Source organism: Dendrobates tinctorius, unplaced genomic scaffold (assembly GCF_039654945.1).
Source record: "Dendrobates tinctorius isolate UK_male_01 unplaced genomic scaffold, ASM3965494v1 ptg000249l, whole genome shotgun sequence".
In the NCBI taxonomy this organism is placed as follows: domain Eukaryota; kingdom Metazoa; phylum Chordata; class Amphibia; order Anura; family Dendrobatidae; genus Dendrobates; species Dendrobates tinctorius.
The window spans coordinates 2,724,177-2,745,739 of NW_027361916.1; the positions used below are offsets into that span (position 1 = coordinate 2,724,177).

The 21,563-nt window shown below is 49.3% G+C and overlaps 1 long non-coding RNA gene and 2 other non-coding genes across 4 annotated transcripts in view; all 3 read right to left on the minus strand.

Moving 5' to 3' along the window:
* Window positions 1–4,146, minus strand: part of LOC141063266 (uncharacterized) — a 32,617-nt gene extending 28,471 nt beyond the window's left edge. For both annotated transcript variants that reach the window (XR_012224853.1, XR_012224854.1), the window contains exon 1: window positions 1,603–4,146. This is a non-coding gene — a long non-coding RNA (uncharacterized lncRNA). The remainder of the gene's footprint in view (window positions 1–1,602) is intronic.
* A 7,382-nt stretch (window positions 4,147–11,528) lies between these two features.
* On the minus strand, window positions 11,529–11,611 carry TRNAL-CAG (transfer RNA leucine (anticodon CAG)). The gene has a single exon. It is a non-coding gene; the product is annotated as a tRNA-Leu (tRNA).
* Window positions 11,612–20,845: 9,234 nt separating this feature from the next.
* Window positions 20,846–20,928, minus strand: TRNAL-CAG (transfer RNA leucine (anticodon CAG)). Its single transcript has one exon. It is a non-coding gene; the product is annotated as a tRNA-Leu (tRNA).
* Between the last annotated feature and the right edge of the window lie 635 nt (window positions 20,929–21,563).

Here is a 21,563-nt window from a genome sequence, read left to right on the forward strand (position 1 = left end):
CATGTGATTGAGCGAGATAGGTGGAAATTCCCCGCACTTCAGCAGCGAGCTGCTCAACACGATCAGACAATTGCTTTATCTCCATTAAGGAAGAAATCCTCCCATGGCCCCAGAGAAAAAGAGGAAAAAATACATAAAGAAAAAATTCTGACACTTTTTTTTTTTTCTACAATTCTTTCCTGCTTTTGAGTACCCTAGAATCTGCGGTTTAGGCTGGTGATTCTGTTAAGATTGGGTCACCGAGGAGGAAAACAAGCCCAGGCTAAGCCACAGAAAACCAGAGAGGTTGGTAACTAAGCAGATTGCAGACCCCTGATCCTACCCACACAACTAGCAGCAGCCGTGGAGCGTACCTACGATGATTCTAGATGCCTCGACACAGCCAGAGGACTAAATAAGCCTAAAGCAAGAAAAGGGGAAATGTAAACTGCCCCAGAGCAGACTCCAAAGGAATAGATAGCCCCCAAACATATATTGTCGGTGAGACAAGATGAAAACACAAGCACAGGCTGAGCAAACGATGGGGCCCACACTAACTAGAAAGGACAGGAAAGGAAAGATACTGTCTGCAATCATGCCAAAAAACCCTTCAAAAATGTCCAACACTTCAGATAGCAAAAAATACCCTGAAGTCACTAGACTTCTCCCACTATATCAGCACTCTGGCATATTCTGAAAACAGAGCAAAAAGAGGCCAATCTAATAAGGGACAAAAAGCAAACTGGCACAAACAGTAACATAAGAATGGAAATTCAGCACAGCCCCAGTCGGGGCTGACTGACCACACAAAACTGAATAGACAAAACCAAATCGATGTGAACAATAGCAAAGAACACTTAGCATGAGAATGCAGGGACTGAACTGGAAACTAAGACCTCAGGAGGCAGGAAAAATCACCAGCATGGAAAGAGGGAGTCGGCTGTCTTAAATCCAGTCAGAGACTCCAGATGTCTAATCGTCGTCCTCATTATCAGGCGCCAGGTCTCTGTTAATTAGATAAGCTTCATTACCTCCTGCAACCACCAGAGGGAGCCCAGAAAGAGAACTCATGACTCCTCTGTCAATACAACCAGCTCCACCACCCCCACCAGCAACCAGAGGCAGACCAGAAAGTGAATTCACAACACCGAGCCTTCCCTTATAATGGACTAAGGACTCATCCACGCAGATGTCCATTTTGGGCATGTACACCAGCAAATTTTTTGTTGAAGCGTTCGATGACCGGCCGAACTTTGAACACACGGTCAAAGTTGGGGTCATCTCGCGGGGGACACTGCATTATCAGTATAGTGAAACACAAGAGAACACAAAAAGACAAATTTGCAAAAATACTCTGCAGTAAAAAACATAACAGTGATCAGCAAGTGCTGTATAACAAATACAGGGTATTTAGTTGATACGTTTTTTGCAAAAAATGTATGCCAAGCCGCATACCGCTTCACCACGTCACAGTAACCCTTCATGAAGCAGTCCCTATTTAATGTATTTAAAACCTTATTATCAGTATAGTGCAGAAATTTGTGGATGGTCTCAAAACGCTTCCGGGCCATGACCATTCTGAACACTGAAGTGTTATATAAAATATCAACACTCTAATATTACCGAATTTCTGGCTTCTTCAGGATCCCCATGTGAAGGACCAGGCCCCAAAAATGCATCATTTCAACTGCGTCTACAGGAGACACTAAATGTGATTCCTGATTCTGCCACAAAATCAGGAATCAGTGGCTCGTAATTTTTCGGGGGGGCGAGGTCCATACGGGGTCCACAGTGGAGTGCGCTGGTTCATCTTCATCATCTGGAATGGTGGGCGCTGCCTTATCTTCTGTCCTGGGACATCTGCGTGGCGGTTCCGAGGACCTGAGGAGGAAGATGAAGAATCAGAAAAGTTTAGAAATGTGGGATCCTCTCCCTCGCTATCAGTGGCGGAGGCAAGAAAAACATATGCCTCCTCCAATGAATAGCACTGTTGGGACAAATGTGACAGGTGGGACATTTTTTTATGAGTATGGTGCTTGGGTGTACTTTATTTATAACTGTATGTGTATGTATGGGGGGATAGTGATTGGTGCAAACTATTCTGAAAAGAAAAAGCTAAAAGAAAAAAGCAAATAAGGAGAAAAAAATGCCTGTGAAAAGAAAAGTGTAAAACAGCAGGCCCTAGCTCTGATAAGTGAACTGTGTCACTTATCAAAGTTCGGTGGCTGCTGGATGTGCCCATGGAGGTCGCGAAAATAAAGTGTCTAAAACAGTAGGCATGTGCTCTGATAAGTGAACTGTTTCACTTATAGAAGTTCGGCAGCTGCCTTATGTGCGCACGGGGTGGCGCAAGGGGGGTGAAAAAAATGGAAAACGGCAGGAACGAGCTCTGATAAGTGAACTGCGTCACTAATCAAAGTTTGGCGGCTGCATGATATATGTACAGATTTGGCGCAAAGAGGGTTGAGAAAAAAGCGAGCACGAGTGTTGATTTGTGAACTACGTCACCAATCAACGCTCGGCAGCTGCTAAATGTGCGCACGGAGGTGGCGCAAAGGGGGTGGAGGGGGTAAAAAGAAGGGGATGGGGAATTGGGGTGGATGAAGAGAGATTGGGCAGGGGGCCGCTTCAGGGATCAACACTTAAGGTTGTAGTCTCTCTTCTTTCTTCTGTCTTCTTTCTTCAGCAGGAATTGTGGTGTCACAGGTTTCAGTGGCACAACAAGACCCAGCACAGGAGGGGCTCTGGCAGTGTAATTGATCTGCAGGAATCCTCAGCTAGTATGAGGACCTGCAGTGCGGTCACAGACAAGTCAGAGACAGGTCACAGAGCGGTCATACCGCTGCTGTGAGCTGTCATTGGAGGGGTCGATGATAAAATCAATCCCACCAATCAGTGCTGGTCCTGGTGATGCCGGTGTTTCTAGGCACCGGCCTAGGATCGGAGCTTACAGCTTCAATTCTAGGCCAGGTCTCCGGCAGGTCACCAGCAGGGCACAACGCGGTCACACGGCAGCTGTGCCCTGTGATTGGCACGATCGATTACATTGATCGTGCTAAGCTTCAGCTGCAGGCCATACCAGACCTTTCCTAGGCACTGGCCTAGGATTGGTGCTATTACAGCACTGATCCAGGCAGATACCGGCAGGGTACAGCGCGGTAACACCGCTACTGTGCCCTGCGATTGGTGCTATTGATTGTGCCAATCTAAGCAGTTTTGGCCAATGCCTGGCGTTGCCAGGCACCGGCCTGGGATCTAATACATCAGCACTCGATCCTAGCCTGGGACCTCACTGTTTCAGCCAATCTGATTGGGGGAAACAATGAGAAAGGCTGTGATTGGCTATTCAGAATTGAACCGCCAATCACAGTGATCGGGAGGCCGGATGGAGGAGGACGCAGCCCAGGATGCCGACACCATCTTCCTACAGGTAAGATGACGTCGGAATTTTAGTATCGCATTAAAGTGCATGATGTACTATTCTGTCCATGGGAATTAAGTCCCAGGTCATATAGACGGAATAGTACATCTGAGGTCAGAGAGAGGTTAAACAGCTCTGGTGAAATGAAAGATGCTTAGTGTTTGGTTGCTATGTGGAGTGGGCATGGATATATATATATATATATATATATATATATATATATATATATATACACACACACACTCACTGGCCACTTTATTAGGTACACCTGTCCAACTGTGTGTTAAGACTTAATTTCTAATCAGCCAATCACATGGCAGCAACTCAGTGCATTTAGGCATGTAGACATGGTCAAGACAATCTCCTGCAGTTCAAACCGAGCATCAGTATGGGGAAGAAAGGTGATTTGAGTGCCTTTGAACGTGGCATGATTGTTGGTGCCAGAAGGGCTGGTCTGAGTATTTCAGAAACTGCTGATCTACTGGGATTTTCACGCACAACCATCTCTAGGGTTTACAGAGAATGGTCCGAAAAAGAAAAAAAATCCAGTGAGCGGCAGTTCTGTGGCCGGAAATGCCTTGTTGATGCCAGAGGTCAGAGGAGAATGGGCATACTGGTTCGAGCTGATAGAAAGGCAACAGTGACTCAAATTGCCACCCGTTACAACCAAGGTAGGCAGAAGAGCATCTCTGAACGCACAGTGCGTCGAACTTTGAGGCAGATGGGCTACAGCAGCAGAAGACCACACTGGGTACCACTCCTCTCAGCTAAGAACAGGAAACTGAGGCTACAATTTGCACAAGCTCATCGAAATTGGACAGTAGAAGATTGGAAAAACGTTGCCTGGTCTGATGAGTCTCGATTTCTGCTGCGACATTCGGATGGTAGGGTCAGAATTTGGCGTAAACAACATGAAAGCATGGATCCATCCTGCCTTGTATCAACGGTTCAGGCTGGTGGTGGTGGTGTCATGGTGTGGGGAATTTTTTCTTGGCACTCTTTGGGCCCCTTGGTACCAATTGAGCATCGTTGCAACGCCACAGCCTACCTGAGTATTGTTGCTGACCATGTCCATCCCTTTATGACCACAATGTACCCAACATCTGATGGCTACTTTCAGCAGGATAATGCGCCATGTCATAAAGCTCGAATCATCTCAGATTGGTTTCTTGAACATGACAATGAGTTCACTGTACTCAAATGGCCTCCTCAGTCACCAGATCTCAATCCAATAGAGCATCTTTGGGATGTGGTGGAACGGGAGATTCGCATCAGGGATGTGCAGCCGACAAATCTGCGCCAACTGTGTGATGCCATCATGTCAATATGGTCCAAAATCTCTGAGGAATGCTTCCAGCACCTTGTTGAATCTCTGCCACGAAGAATTGAGGCAGTTCTGAAGGCAAAAGGGGGTCCAACCCCTTACTAGCATGGTGTACCTAATAAAGTGGCCAGTGAGTGTATGTATATATATATATATATATATATATATATATATATATATAGGTCTGTTGTCCCTGGAAGACAGCTCCTGCTGATGAACACTAATAATGGTCCCTCCTCTAGATACCATTGATAAGATACATGGTGCTTCACGTCCAGCAGTTATGGTGAATAGCATATATTATTATGGGCAGTTGTTCTTTGAGATCGGTAGATTTAACATATGTCAAACTAAAAAGCGGGTCTGTAATATCCAGAAGTTTCAAAGGTCCCGGTTACAATTGATAACTTCCTTGTCAATTCCTGAACCTTAATGGTGTGAAAATTATATTTCCTCCTTATTAAAACCAAGCCAGGTATATATTGAGCCTAATATGAAAAACATACCCCTTTTTCTTTCCGTCCCAATTTTTTCTTTTCTTTTTTCCATAAATTCCTTGATATTCGTGATTTCTAGTTTTTTAACAGGACTTTGGGGGCCGATATGTCCTGGAACCCATGTTTCTCTCTGTGGCCCTGTTACACTGTGGTTCTGGTCTCCTGTCAATACTGTTTGTGAGCAGAATGGATTCCCACAATATTGAACTATGTTCACTTTCTGAACTCAGTAGGAGCGGATTCCCAGCTCTAACGCAGAATTCGGCTCATTCTGGTGGATCAAGGAAATGCTGTAGATATAGTATATCTTGACTTCAGCAAAGCATTTGACAAAGTGTCTCATACAATCCTTATTGAAAAAATGACTAAGTATGGAATGGACAAGGCAACTGTTAGGTGGATTCATAACTGGCTTAGTGATCGGACCCAAAGAGTGGTCGTAAATGGCTGCACATCCAGTTGGAAGAATGTCTCAAGTGGGGTACCACAGGGCTCTGTCCTGGGCCCTGTATTGTTCAACATCTTTATCAACGATTTAGATGAAGGAATTGAGGGTAAACTGATTAAATTTGCTGATGACACAAAGCTAGGAGGGATAGCTAATACTAGAGAAGAGAGAGAGAGGATTCAAAAAGATTTAAATAAACTGGAGAAGTGGGCAGCAACTAACAGAATGGTTTTTAACAGGGAGAAATGCAAAGTACTACATCTGGGCAATAAAAATGAAAAAAGCATATATAGAATGGGAGGAATAGGGCTAAGTGACAGCACATGTGAAAAAGACTTGGGTATACTAATAGATCACAGACTGAATATGAGTCAACAGTGTGATGCAGCAGCAAAAAAGGCAAATGCAATTCTAGGATGTATTAACAGAAGCATACAGTCTAGATCACGTGAAGTCATTATTTCCCTCTACTCCTCTTTGGTCAGACCTCATCTGGAATATTGTGTCCAGTTTTGGGCACCACATTTTAAAAAAGACATCAACAAACTGGAGCAAGTTCAGAAAAGAGCGACCAGAATGGTGACCGGTCTGCAAACCCTGTCTTATGAGGAAAGGTTGCAGGATTTGGGAATGTTTAGTTTGCAAAAGAGAAGACTGAGAGGAGACTTAATAGCTGTCTACAAATATCTAAAGGGCTGTCACATTGTAGAAGGATCAACTTTATTCTCATTTGCACAAGGAAAGACTAGAAGCAATGGGATGAAACTGAATGGGAAGAGACACAGATTAGATATTAGAAAAAACTTTTTGACAGTTAGAGTGATCAATGTGTGGAACAGGCTGCCACGAGAAGTGGTGAGTTCTCCTTCAATGGAAGTCTTCAAACAGAGGCTGGACAGACATCTGACTGGGATGATTTAGCGAATCCTGCTTTGAGCAGGGGGTTGGACCAGATGGCCCAGGAGGTCCCTTCCAACTCTACGATTCTATGATTCTATATTGCTGTAAAGTCACCGATTTTGTGACGTTGCAGCGATATTGCTAGCGATATCCCTGCATGTGATACTTACCTCCGACCGGCTCCCCCGCTGGTTATCACTGATCGCGCGAGAAGCTCCTGGTCCATTCCTCGTCGGCCACTTCCTGCTGGGCTTCCTGTGGCGCCCAGGGCGGGAGGACGCAGGATCGCCGCGTCTGACAGGTAAGTAGCGATCCCCGTCCCCAGCAATGTCGCTGGTGAGATCTGCCTGTGTAGCAGCTCACTAGCGACCACCTAGCGATGCACCAGCGATCCTGACCGCGTCATATCGCTAGTCGGGATCGCTGGTGCATCGCTAGGTGTAACGGTACCCTAAGTGTTACAATGAGTCACTTCTAACTGGCTAGATAGAAAAGTTGCAGACTCTGTAATCTCAGGATAAATTACCGTATTTTTCGGACTATAAGATGCAACGGACCATAAGAACACCCCAATTTTCAGTAGGAAAATAGGGGGAAAAAAAATAATGTGTCAAATGGGGGTCCGTCTTACAGTCCGAATTCAGCTTACCTGGGAAGGGATCTGGCACAGGTGAAGTAGTCACAGGGGTCATTCAGTGGTCCAGGCTCGTGCGGTGGCGGCTCTGTGCTAGGGCAGGTTGGTTGTGCTGAGGCAGCTGCGCTGAGGCAGGGGCAGCAGCAGCGCTGAGGCAGGGGCAGCAGCAGCGCTGAGGCAGGGGCAGCAGCAGCGCTGAGGCAGGGGCAGCAGCAGCGCTGAGGCAGGGGCAGCAGCAGCGCTGAGGCAGGGGCAGCAGCAGCGCTGAGGCAGGGGCAGCAGCAGCGCTGAGGCAGGGGCAGCAGCAGCGCTGGGGCAGGGGCAGCTGTGCTGGGGCAGGTGGGCTCTGTGGTGGTGGCAGCGGGCGGCGCTCTGCGGTGCGGTGGTGGCAGCGGGCTGTGCTCCGGTACAGGGACGGCGGCTCCGCCGCGATTTCTTCGCAGCCCGGAGGCCCCCGCACTTCCCTTGCTGGCCGCCGCCATGTTGCAGTGGCCTCCGGGAGCATGGACGCCGGAAAGAATCTGCCGCAGACCTCAAAATTTGAAATCTCATTTTCAAAAGTGAGAGCCGGCTAATGGTGCCAAAAATGAGAGCAATAGCTTTAACAACCGGTTCCACCGAACCGGGGAGAACCCGCTGAATCCCACCCCTGGCTGCGCCCCGAGGGCTCATAGTGCTGCGCTGTGTGGAGTGGGATTCGAACCCACGCCTCCACGTGGTGACTGCAGACGCTGAACACGCTCCCTGGTGCACAACAGCTTGCACCTCCAGGGACCAGTACTGCTGCTGTCAGGAGTGGGATTCGAACCCACGCCTCTACGGGAGACTGCCCCGAGGGCTCATAGTGCTGCGCTGTGTGGTGCGGGGTGGGCAGGGTCAGCGCTGCGCCCCCAGGGCTCATAGTGCTCCGCTGTGTGGTGCGGGGTGGGTGGGGTCAGCGCTGCGCCCCCAGGGCTTATAGCGCTGCGCTGTGTGGTGCGGCGTGGGCGGGGTCAGCGCTGCACCCCCAGGGCTCATAGTGCTCCGCTGTGTGGTGCGGGGTCATCTCCCATCTCCTCCCTGGCTCTGTGCTGCTGTGTAAGATCGCTTAGTGGTGGGGGAGGGGCGGCAGTGACTGGCCGGTGGGCAGGGTCACTGTGCTATGGGAACCAAGATCCGGCCTGCATAGAAGGTGGAAGAGGGAGGAGTCGTGTGACACGCCGAGCTGCCTGTGACTCATCCCCTGGCTCGGGGGGCGGAGTCAGCGCCGTGCAGCACACAAACAGTCTCTCCCTGGCTTGCAGTACAGTGAGGCTGGGGGATGGGCGGCCGGGCTCTGTGTCACGTGGCTCCGAGCCCACCCCCTGCTTTCTCGGTCTAACTGCAGCAACAATGACGTCACCTGAGCGCCAGATTTGAACCTTGGAGCTGCCGGCCGGTAACTGTATGCCTGTATGGGGTCAGCTGTGGGGGGAGGCAGGGGGTCCCTGCAGAGTGTATGGGGTCAGCTGTGGGGGGCACTGCGGGTAGACAGGGGGTCCCTGCAGAGTGTATGGGGTCAGCTGTGGGGGGCACTGCGGGTAGACAGGGGGTCCCTGCAGAGTGTATGGGGTCAGCTGTGGGGGGCACTACGGGGGAGACAGGGGGTCCCTGCAGAGTGTATGGGGTCAGCTGTGGGGGGCACTGCGTGGGAGACAGGGGGTCCCTGCAGAGTGTTTGGGGTCAGCTGTGGGGGGCACTGCGTGGGAGACAGGGGGTCCCTGCAGGGGGAGGTGAGGACAGTGTATGGGCACAGCTGTGGGGGGCATGGCGGGGTACAGGCGTTCCCTGTGGGGTAGGGGAGGGTTAGGGGGGCTGTGTTGTCACTCTGCTGTGAACACTAATTATGAATGCAATATTTCCCTTATTAATTATTGTTTTTTTATTTCTCTGTCTCTCAGTAGGTAACACTTGGGGCAGTCGCCCGCTCTCTGTGTGTCTGCTGGCAATATACGCTCGTAGAAAAAGGGGTTAATGTACCAGTACAATTCATAGGACTTAATTTTTATTCTATGTCAAAATTCAATAATTTCCTTTTCCCTTTTTTTTCCAATAGGTAACAAGGCATCGTGGACACTAAACTGGCTCAAGAACTGGCGGGACAAGGACACCAAGTTTGCCTAATGGACGACATCGCTATGGAGGAACACAGCTCTCCGGCCACCATCATCATGTGGAGCAGCTAAGCCTCTTCATCCTCGGTTTGGGTAAGTGACAATCCATGTATGTATGGTCTAAGGAGCGGTCATGGCACATGTACATACATGTATGTGTAAACATGTATATACAGTCAGCTGTCATGGCACTCGGGAAGTCACACCAGGGGGCTGTGTGGCCCTGTAGGCCTCTACACCACCACACAGCCTCCCGCAACCCGCTCTACAGCACCACACAGCCTCCCGCAGCCCCGTCTACACCACCACACTTCCTCCTCCAGCCTCTGTCTCCCCCCTCCAGTCCCTGACGCCCCCCCCTCCAGCCTCCTTCCTAATTTAGAGCTTTTGGTTTTTTTTATCAGCATAAATTGTCATTTAAGAAACGATTGTCCATTCAAGAAGAGATTTGTGTTGGCAGATTATCCTAGGAAAGCGTGTTAGATGATAATAATCGTGCTGCCCATCTCACCCGACGAGCAAGCAGCACCAGGGTGGATAAAAATCTTGAATTTTTTAAAAAAATCAAAAATATCAGATTTTTTTGATTTAAATCAGATTTTTTTGATTTAAATCATTTGATTGCAGTTTTCATAATGTGATTTCAAACAAGTCCTTGGATATCCTTTTGACAGTATTTGCACTTTGCTCTTGCACCTTTCTTTCCAAGATCTGCTGCTGGCATCTCAACAAAATGAACCCAAATAGGGTCTCTCTTACGACCTGCTGCCATGGCTCACACAGATCACTTATGAAGTTTGATTGTTACTACAGCCTGAGCCAAGCACTGCTGATGTTACTACAGCCTGAGCCAAGTACTGCTGACTATCCAACAAGTTTGGGCATGTCAACTGAATGCAGGGAAAAAGAAACTAAACCAAAACTGAAACCAAGCTAGAAGTGTGGAATTAAAGGGGCAGTATGAACAAAATGTGGAGGCTATTAATAGTTTATACAATTAAGACATGCTGCTTTTAAACACCTACCTATTGCCATATAGTAAAACAAAAAAGATTTTTACTTACTTTGGGGTCCCCCCCTCACCCTGGCGTTAGATCGTTGCCCCTACTTTCGTCCGTGTAACTATGGGCGCACATGCACACTGCTCTCACTTCTCATTTTAATCGTGATTTATATTAAAAAAAAACCTTTTGATTTAAATCAGTGATTTAAATCATGATTAAAATCATGATTTAAATCGATCCGATTTAAATAGAAAAAAATCTTTTGATTTAAATCGTGATTTAAATCATGATTTAAATCGGCGTGATTTAAATCAATCCACCCTGAGCAGCACCCTTGTTCGTTGGGTGAATTGACCTTTTAAGGGAGCCCGACGTACTCACTAAATTGTCCCTATCCCTAAGTTTTTTTGGATGCAGATTGCTCTCACACGAGTGTTTTTTTGATTTGGAAAAGAAAGAAATGAGGATGGAGAATCAAAACTTTAAGGCTAAAAAATATACTCACACATATATACACCAACTGTATAGACACACATATAAATATTTATGGTGTATACATTAGGCTATAAGACCTGGAGACTGTTATTACACATGCTGCCACTAGGTTTATTTTCTTTTCTTTAAAAAAAAACAAAAAAAAAAACTGTCGCTGTCAGGAGTGGGATTCGAACCCACGCCTCCACGTGGTGACTGCAGACGCTGAACACGCTCCCTGGTGCACAACAGCTTGCACCTCCAGGGACCAGTACTGCTGCTGTCAGGAGTGGGATTCGAACCCACGCCTCCACATGTGGTGACTGCAGACGGTTAACACGCTCCCTGGTGCGCAACAGCTTGCACCTCCAGGGACCAGTACTGCTGCTGTCAGGAGTGGGATTCGAACCCACGCCTCCACGGGAGACTGTTATTACACATGCTGCCACTAGGTTTCTTTTCTTTTCTTTAAAAAAAAAAAACAAAAAAAAGAAACTGTCGCTGTCAGGAGTGGGATTCGAACCCACGCCTCCACGTGGTGACTGCAGACGCTGAACACGCTCCCTGGTGCACAACAGCTTGCACCTCCAGGGACCAGTACTGCTGCTGTCAAGGAGTGGGATTTGAACCCACGCCTCCACATGTGGTGACTGCAGACGCTTAACACGCTCCCTGGTGCACAACAGCTTGCACCTCCAGGGACCAGTACTGCTGCTGTCAGGAGTGGGATTCGAACCCACGCCTCCACGGGAGACTGCAACCTGAACACAGTGCCTTAGACCACTAGGCCATCCTGACTGCTGACATTGACATGTTCCCTGGTGACACAAGAGTTTGCACCACCAGGGACTTCAGTACAGATCTGCTGTCCAAATCAGACATTGGGGCCCCTGGTGGGACTTCTGGCAAAGCCAGAGGGGACATTGGGATGTCATTTGAAAGCTAATTACCAGACTGAGGTGAGGGAGCAGTTTATGGGGCTGTGTGGTGCTCTGTTGGGCATTTGTGCACCCTCAAGCCTGCACCACAAGGACCACTTTTATCCATGGACAGCCAGGCTCTGACCCCCTGAATTCAAATTCCATTTGGAGCAGGGGGACAAGTGATGTTGCTGTATGTAGGTGGCCTCCTGGATGATGTTTCTGCCAAGCTTGATTTGCCTGACCCCTTCTGCAGAGTAGTTAAGGGGATTGAGAACCCCCAAGACTGCCCCAGACTGAAAATGTCTTTTCAAATCTGCTGTCCAAATCAGACATTGGGGCCTCTGGTAAAGCCAGAGGGGACATTGGGATGTCATTTGAAAGCTAATTACCAGCTTCTTTTTCATTACTTTAGTTCTGCAGACAGATGGTAAACGCCATTGTCTGTAAAGACCCCGTTACACACTGCGATATCGCTAGCAATATTTTTGAACCCCTCTCCATAATCTTTGAAAATTCTTGGAGAACAGGAGAAGTGCCAGAAGACTGGAGAAGAACAAATGTTGTTCCTATCTTCAAAAAGGGGAAGAAGGTGGACCCAGGCAACTATAGGCCGGTGAGTCTGACTTCTATACCAGGAAAGATCTTTGAACAAATTATTAAACAACATGTATGTCAATACCTGGATAAGAATGAAGTGATTAAACAGAGTCAGCATGGGTTTCTAACTAATAAGTCATGTCAGACTAACTTAATTTCCTTCTATGACGGTATCACTGATTGGGTGGATCAAGGAAATGCTGTAGATATAGTATATCTTGACTTCAGCAAAGCATTTGACAAAGTCTCTCATACAATCCTTATTGAAAAAATGACTAAGTATGGAATGGACAAGGCAACTGTTAGGTGGATTCATAACTGGCTTAGGCCGGTTTCACACTAGCGCATTTTCAACGCGCGCACGGCCGGGGGTAGCTCCGCCCCCGATCCGGCTCTCTGCCCGGCGTGCCCGCCCCTTCCTTGTAGCGCCGCCTCCTAGCGGACAGCGGCGCCTGCGATCGGCGCACCCTATCTTTAGCATAGGGTGCGCCGATCGTGCGCAGGTCGTGCGCTAGTTGCGCTTTGACCTGCGCTGCGCACTTATGACGGTGCGCCGTGCGCGCCAAAATCCGAAAAGTTCGATTTTGGCGCGCACGGCGCACCGTCAAAAGTGCGCAGCGCAGGTCAAAGCGCAACTAGCGCACGACCTGCGCACGATCGCAGGCGCCGCTGTCCGCTAGGAGGCGGAGCTACAAGGAAGGGGCGGGCACGCCGGGCAGAGAGCCGGCTCGGGGGCGGAGCTACCCCCGGCCGTGCGCGCGCTGAAAAAGCGCTAATGTGAAACCGGCGTTAGTGATCGGACCCAAAGAGTGGTCGTAAATGGCTGCACATCCAGTTGGAAGAATGTCTCAAGTGGGGTACCACAGGGCTCTGTCCTGGGCCCTGTATTGTTCAACATCTTTATCAACGATTTAGATGAAGGAATTGAGGGTAAACTGATTAAATTTGCTGATGACACAAAGCTAGGAGGGATAGCTAATACTAGAGAAGAGAGAGAGAGGATTCAAAAAGATTTAAATAAACTGGAGAAGTGGGCAGCAACTAACAGAATGGTTTTTAACAGGGAGAAATGCAAAGTACTACATCTGGGCAATAAAAATGAAAAAAGCATATATAGAATGGGAGGAATAGGGCTAAGTGACAGCACATGTGAAAAAGACTTGGGTATACTAATAGATCACAGACTGAATATGAGTCAACAGTGTGATGCAGCAGCAAAAAAGACAAATGCAATTCTAGGATGTATTAACAGAAGCATACAGTCTAGATCACGTGAAGTCATTATTTCCCTCTACTCCTCTTTGGTCAGACCTCATCTGGAATATTGTGTCCAGTTTTGGGCACCACATTTTAAAAAAGACATCAACAAACTGGAGCAAGTTCAGAAAAGAGCGACCAGAATGGTGACCGGTCTGCAAACCCTGTCTTATGAGGAAAGGTTGCAGGATTTGGGAATGTTTAGTTTGCAAAAGAGAAGACTGAGAGGAGACTTAATAGCTGTCTACAAATATCTAAAGGGCTGTCACATTGTAGAAGGATCAACTTTATTCTCATTTGCACAAGGAAAGACTAGAAGCAATGGGATGAAACTGAATGGGAAGAGACACAGATTAGATATTAGAAAAAACTTTTTGACAGTTAGAGTGATCAATGAGTGGAACAGGCTGCCACGAGAAGTGGTGAGTTCTCCTTCAATGGAAGTCTTCAAACAGAGGCTGGACAGACATCTGACTGGGATGATTTAGCGAATCCTGCTTTGAGCAGGGGGTTGGACCAGATGGCCCAGGAGGTCCCTTCCAACTCTACGATTCTATGATTCTATATTGCTGTAAAGTCACCGATTTTGTGACGTTGCAGCGATATTGCTAGCGATATCCCTGCATGTGATACTTACCTCCGACCGGCTCCCCCGCTGGTTATCACTGATCGCGCGAGAAGCTCCTGGTCCATTCCTCGTCGGCCACTTCCTGCTGGGCTTCCTGTGGCGCCCAGGGCGGGAGGACGCAGGATCGCCGCGTCTGACAGGTAAGTAGCGATCCCCGTCCCCAGCAATGTCGCTGGTGAGATCTGCCTGTGTAGCAGCTCACTAGCGACCACCTAGCGATGCACCAGCGATCCTGACCGCGTCATATCGCTAGTCGGGATCGCTGGTGCATCGCTAGGTGTAACGGTACCCTAAGTGTTACAATGAGTCACTTCTAACTGGCTAGATAGAAAAGTTGCAGACTCTGTAATCTCAGGATAAATTACCGTATTTTTCGGACTATAAGATGCAACGGACCATAAGAACACCCCAATTTTCAGTAGGAAAATAGGGGGAAAAAAAATAATGTATCAAATGGGGGTCCGTCTTACAGTCCGAATTCAGCTTACCTGGGAAGGGATCTGGCACAGGTGAAGTAGTCACAGGGGTCATTCAGTGGTCCAGGCTCGTGCGGTGGCGGCTCTGTGCTAGGGCAGGTTGGTTGTGCTGGGGCAGCTGCGCTGGGGGGAGAGGCAGCTGCGCTGAGGCAGGGGCAGCAGCAGCGCTGGGGCAGGGGCAGCAGCAGCGCTGAGGCAGGGGCAGCAGCAGCGCTGAGGCAGGGGCAGCAGCAGCGCTGAGGCAGGGGCAGCAGCAGCGCTGAGGCAGGGGCAGCAGCAGCGCTGAGGCAGGGGCAGCAGCAGCGCTGAGGCAGGGGCAGCAGCAGCGCTGAGGCAGGGGCAGCAGCAGCGCTGAGGCAGGGGCAGCAGCAGCTCTGAGGCAGGGGCAGCAGCAGCTCTGAGGCAGGGGCAGCAGCAGCGCTGAGGCAGGGGCAGCAGCAGCGCAGGGGCAGACCTCAAAATTTGAAATCTCATTTTCAAAAGTGAGAGCCGGCTAATGGTGCCAAAAATGAGAGCAATAGCTTTAACAACCGGTTCCACCGAACCGGGGAGAACCCGCTGAATCCCACCCCTGGCTGCGCCCCGAGGGCTCATAGTGCTGCGCTGTGTGGAGTGGGATTCGAACCCACGCCTCCACGTGGTGACTGCAGACGCTGAACACGCTCCCTGGTGCACAACAGCTTGCACCTCCAGGGACCAGTACTGCTGCTGTCAGGAGTGGGATTCGAACCCACGCCTCTACGGGAGACTGCCCCGAGGGCTCATAGTGCTGCGCTGTGTGGTGCGGGGTGGGCAGGGTCAGCGCTGCGCCCCCAGGGCTCATAGTGCTCCGCTGTGTGGTGCGGGGTGGGTGGGGTCAGCGCTGCGCCCCCAGGGCTTATAGCGCTGCGCTGTGTGGTGCGGCGTGGGCGGGGTCAGCGCTGCACCCCCAGGGCTCATAGTGCTCCGCTGTGTGGTGCGGGGTCATCTCCCATCTCCTCCCTGGCTCTGTGCTGCTGTGTAAGATCGCTTAGTGGTGGGGGAGGGGCGGCAGTGACTGGCCGGTGGGCAGGGTCACTGTGCTATGGGAACCAAGATCCGGCCTGCATAGAAGGTGGAAGAGGGAGGAGTCGTGTGACACGCCGAGCTGCCTGTGACTCATCCCCTGGCTCGGGGGGCGGAGTCAGCGCCGTGCAGCACACAAACAGTCTCTCCCTGGCTTGCAGTACAGTGAGGCTGGGGGATGGGCGGCCGGGCTCTGTGTCACGTGGCTCCGAGCCCACCCCCTGCTTTCTCGGTCTAACTGCAGCAACAATGACGTCACCTGAGCGCCAGATTTGAACCTTGGAGCTGCCGGCCGGTAACTGTATGCCTGTATGGGGTCAGCTGTGGGGGGAGGCAGGGGGTCCCTGCAGAGTGTATGGGGTCAGCTGTGGGGGGCACTGCGGGTAGACAGGGGGTCCCTGCAGAGTGTATGGGGTCAGCTGTGGGGGGCACTGCGGGTAGACAGGGGGTCCCTGCAGAGTGTATGGGGTCAGCTGTGGGGGGCACTACGGGGGAGACAAGGGGTCCCTGCAGAGTGTATGGGGTCAGCTGTGGGGGGCACTGCGTGGGAGACAGGGGGTCCCTGCAGAGTGTTTGGGGTCAGCTGTGGGGGGCACTGCGTGGGAGACAGGTGGTCCCTGCAGGGGGAGGTGAGGACAGTGTATGGGCACAGCTGTGGGGGGCATGGCGGGGTACAGGCGTTCCCTGTGGGGTAGGGGAGGGTTAGGGGGGCTGTGTTGTCACTCTGCTGTGAACACTAATTATGAATGCAATATTTCCCTTATTAATTATTGTTTTTTTATTTCTCTGTCTCTCAGTAGGTAACACTTGGGGCAGTCGCCCGCTCTCTGTGTGTCTGCTGGCAATATACGCTCGTAGAAAAAGGGGTTAATGTACCAGTACAATTCATAGGACTTAATTTTTATTCTATGTCAAAATTCAATAATTTCCTTTTCCCTTTTTTTTCCAATAGGTAACAAGGCATCGTGGACACTAAACTGGCTCAAGAACTGGCGGGACAAGGACACCAAGTTTGCCTAATGGACGACATCGCTATGGAGGAACACAGCTCTCCGGCCACCATCATCATGTGGAGCAGCTAAGCCTCTTCATCCTCGGTTTGGGTAAGTGACAATCCATGTATGTATGGTCTAAGGAGCGGTCATGGCACATGTACATACATGTATGTGTAAACATGTATATACAGTCAGCTGTCATGGCACTCGGGAAGTCACACCAGGGGGCTGTGTGGCCCTGTAGGCCTCTACACCACCACACAGCCTCCCGCAACCCGCTCTACAGCACCACACAGCCTCCCGCAGCCCCGTCTACACCACCACACTTCCTCCTCCAGCCTCTGTCTCCCCCCTCCAGTCCCTGACGCCCCCCCCTCCAGCCTCCTTCCTAATTTAGAGCTTTTGGTTTTTTTTATCAGCATAAATTGTCATTTAAGAAACGATTGTCCATTCAAGAAGAGATTTGTGTTGGCAGATTATCCTAGGAAAGCGTGTTAGATGATAATAATCGTGCTGCCCATCTCACCCGACGAGCAAGCAGCACCCTTGTTCGTTGGGTGAATTGACCTTTTAAGGGAGCCCGACGTACTCACTAAATTGTCCCTATCCCTAAGTTTTTTTGGATGCAGATTGCTCTCACACAAGTGTTTTTTTGATTTGGAAAAGAAAGAAATGAGGATGGAGAATCAAAACTTTAAGGCTAAAAAGTATACACCAACTGTATAGACACACATATAAATATTTATGGTGTATACATTAGGCTATAAGACCTGGAGACTGTTATTACACATGCTGCCACTAGGTTTATTTTCTTTTCTTTAAAAAAAAAAAGATGCAACGGACCATAAGAACACCCCAATTTTCAGTAGGAAAATAAGGGGGAAAAAAAATAATGTGTCAAATGGGGGTCCGTCTTACAGTCCGAATTCAGCTTACCTGGGAAGGGATCTGGCACAGGTGAAGTAGTCACAGAGGTCATTCAGTGGTCCAGGCTCGTGCGGTGGCGGCTCTGTGCTAGGGCAGGTTGGTTGTGCTGGGGCAGCTGCGCTGGGGGAGAGGCAGCTGCGCTGGGGGAGGGGCAGCTGCGCTGGGGCAACTGCGCTGAGGCAGGGGCAGCAGCAGCGCTGGGGCAGGGGCAGCTGGGCAGGGGCAGCTGCGCTGGGGCAGGTGGGCTCTGTGGTGGTGGCAGCGGGCGGCGTTCTGCGGTGCGGTGGTGGCAGCGGGCTGTGCTCCGGTACAGGGACGGCGGCTCCGTCGCGATTTCTTCGCAGCCCGGAGGCTGTGGGGGGGAGACAGGGGGTCCCTGCAGAGTGTATGGGGTCAGCTGTGGGGGGCACTGCGGGTAGACAGGGGGTCCCTGCAGAGTGTATGGGGTCAGCTGTGGGGGGCACTACGGGGGAGACAGGGGGTCCCTGCAGAGTGTATGGGGTCAGCTGTGGGGGGCACTGCGTGGGAGACAGGGGGTCCCTGCAGAGTGTTTGGGGTCAGCTGTGGGGGGCACTGCGTGGGAGACAGGTGGTCCCTGCAGGGGGAGGTGAGGACAGTGTATGGGCACAGCTGTGGGGGGCATGGCGGCGTACAGGCGCTCCCTGTGGGGTAGGGGAGGGTTAGGGGGGCTGTGTTGTCACTCTGCTGTGAACACTAATTATGAATGCAATATTTCCCTTATTAATTATTGTTTTTTTATTTCTCTGTCTCTCAGTAGGTAACACTTGGGGCAGTCGCCCGCTCTCTGTGTGTCTGCTGGCAATATACGCTCGTAGAAAAAGGGGTTAATGTACCAGTACAATTCATAGGACTTAATTTTTATTCTATGTCAAAATTCAATAATTTCCTTTTCCCTTTTTTTTCCAATAGGTAACAAGGCATCGTGGACACTAAACTGGCTCAAGAACTGGCGGGACAAGGACACCAAGTTTGCCTAATGGACGACATCGCTATGGAGGAACACAGCTCTCCGGCCACCATCATCATGTGGAGCAGCTAAGCCTCTTCATCCTCGGTTTGGGTAAGTGACAATCCATGTATGTATGGTCTAAGGAGCGGTCATGGCACATGTACATACATGTATGTGTAAACATGTATATACAGTCAGCTGTCATGGCACTCGGGAAGTCACACCAGGGGGCTGTGTGGCCCTGTAGGCCTCTACACCACCACACAGCCTCCCGCAACCCGCTCTACAGCACCACACAGCCTCCCGCAGCCCCGTCTACACCACCACACTTCCTCCTCCAGCCTCTGTCTCCCCCCTCCAGTCCCTGACGCCCCCCCCTCCAGCCTCCTTCCTAATTTAGAGCTTTTGGTTTTTTTTATCAGCATAAATTGTCATTTAAGAAACGATTGTCCATTCAAGAAGAGATTTGTGTTGGCAGATTATCCTAGGAAAGCGTGTTAGATGATAATAATCGTGCTGCCCATCTCACCCGACGAGCAAGCAGCACCAGGGTGGATAAAAATCTTGAATTTTTTAAAAAAATCAAAAAAATCAGATTTTTTTGATTTAAATCAGATTTTTTTGATTTAAATCATTTGATTGCAGTTTTCATAATGTGATTTCAAACGGCAAACAAGTCCTTGGATATCCTTTTGACAGTATTTGCACTTTGCTCTTGCACCTTTCTTTCCAAGATCTGCTGCTGGCATCTCAACAAAATGAACCCAAATAGGGTCTCTCTTACGACCTGCTGCCATGGCTCACACAGATCACTTATGAAGTTTGATTGTTACTACAGCCTGAGCCAAGCACTGCTGATGTTACTACAGCCTGAGCCAAGTACTGCTGACTATCCAACAAGTTTGGGCATGTCAACTGAATGCAGGGAAAAAGAAACTAAACCAAAACTGAAACCAAGCTAGAAGTGTGGAATTAAAGGGGCAGTATGAACAAAATGTGGAGGCTATTAATAGTTTATACAATTAAGACATGCTGCTTTTAAACACCTACCTATTGCCATATAGTAAAACAAAAAAGATTTTTACTTACTTTGGGGTCCCCCCCTCACCCTGGCGTTAGATCGTTGCCCTAGTTTCGTCCGTGTAACTATGGGCGCACATGCACACTGCTCTCACTTCTCATTTTAATCGTGATTTATATTAAAAAAAAACCTTTTGATTTAAATCAGTGATTTAAATCATGATTAAAATCATGATTTAAATCGATCCGATTTAAATAGAAAAAAATCTTTTGATTTAAATCGTGATTTAAATCATGATTTAAATCGGCGTGATTTAAATCAATCCACCCTGAGCAGCACCCTTGTTCGTTGGGTGAATTGACCTTTTAAGGGAGCCCGACGTACTCACTAAATTGTCCCTATCCCTAAGTTTTTTTGGATGCAGATTGCTCTCACACGAGTGTTTTTTTGATTTGGAAAAGAAAGAAATGAGGATGGAGAATCAAAACTTTAAGGCTAAAAAATATACTCACACATATATACACCAACTGTATAGACACACATATAAATATTTATGGTGTATACATTAGGCTATAAGACCTGGAGACTGTTATTACACATGCTGCCACTAGGTTTCTTTTCTTTTCTTTAAAAAAAAAACAAAAAAAAAAACTGTCGCTGTCAGGAGTGGGATTCGAACCCACGCCTCCACATGTGGTGACTGCAGACGCTGAACACGCTCCCTGGTGCACAACAGCTTGCACCTCCAGGGACCAGTACTGCTGCTGTCAAGGAGTGGGATTTGAACCCACGCCTCCACATGTGGTGACTGCAGACGGTTAACACGCTCCCTGGTGCGCAACAGCTTGCACCTCCAGGGACCAGTACTGCTGCTGTCAGGAGTGGGATTCGAACCCACGCCTCCACGGGAGACTGTTATTACACATGCTGCCACTAGGTTTATTTTCTTTTCTTTAAAAAAAAAAAAAAAAAAACTGTCGCTGTCAGGAGTGGGATTCGAACCCACGCCTCCACGTGGTGACTGCAGACGCTCAACACGCTCCCTGGTGCACAACAGCTTGCACCTCCAGGGACCAGTACTGCTGCTGTCAAGGAGTGGGATTTGAACCCACGCCTCCACATGTGGTGACTGCAGACGCTTAACACGCTCCCTGGTGCACAACAGCTTGCACCTCCAGGGACCAGTACTGCTGCTGTCAGGAGTGGGATTCGAACCCACGCCTCCACGGGAGACTGCAACCTGAACACAGTGCCTTAGACCACTAGGCCATCCTGACTGCTGACACTGACATGCTCCCTGGTGACACAAGAGTTTGCACCACCAGGGACTTCAGTACAGATCTGCTGTCCAAATCAGACATTGGGGCCCCTGGTGGGACTTCTGGCAAAGCCAGAGGGGACATTGGGATGTCATTTGAAAGCTAATTACCAGACTGAGGTGAGGGAGCAGTTCTTGGGGCTGTGTGGTGCTCTGTTGGGCATTTGTGCACCCTCAAGCCTGCACCACAAGGACCACTTTTATCCATGGACAGCCAGGCTCTGACCCCCTGAATTCAAATTCCATTTGAATTCAAATACAACACAAAAAACACAAAAAGTTGTGCATACAACTTATACCACAATGAACAGATTACTAATAAAACAATCCACCAGGAGTTAACAGTGGACATGTGGAGCTTTCATGTAGCCTCACTGTGCCCAGTAACATTGGCTGGTGACCCTACATGAGAAAAAATTGTAATATTCCAATATTCAAAACTCTGTCCCTGTCTAATTTCTTTGTAACAAGACATCAGATGATCGTAGATAAAGGCATTTTATTCAACTTTTCACAAAGTTAACAGAGAGGCTGTAAAAACATCAAGAGACATTTTTTGGCTTAAAAAAAAAAAAAAAATTTAAACTGATGAAT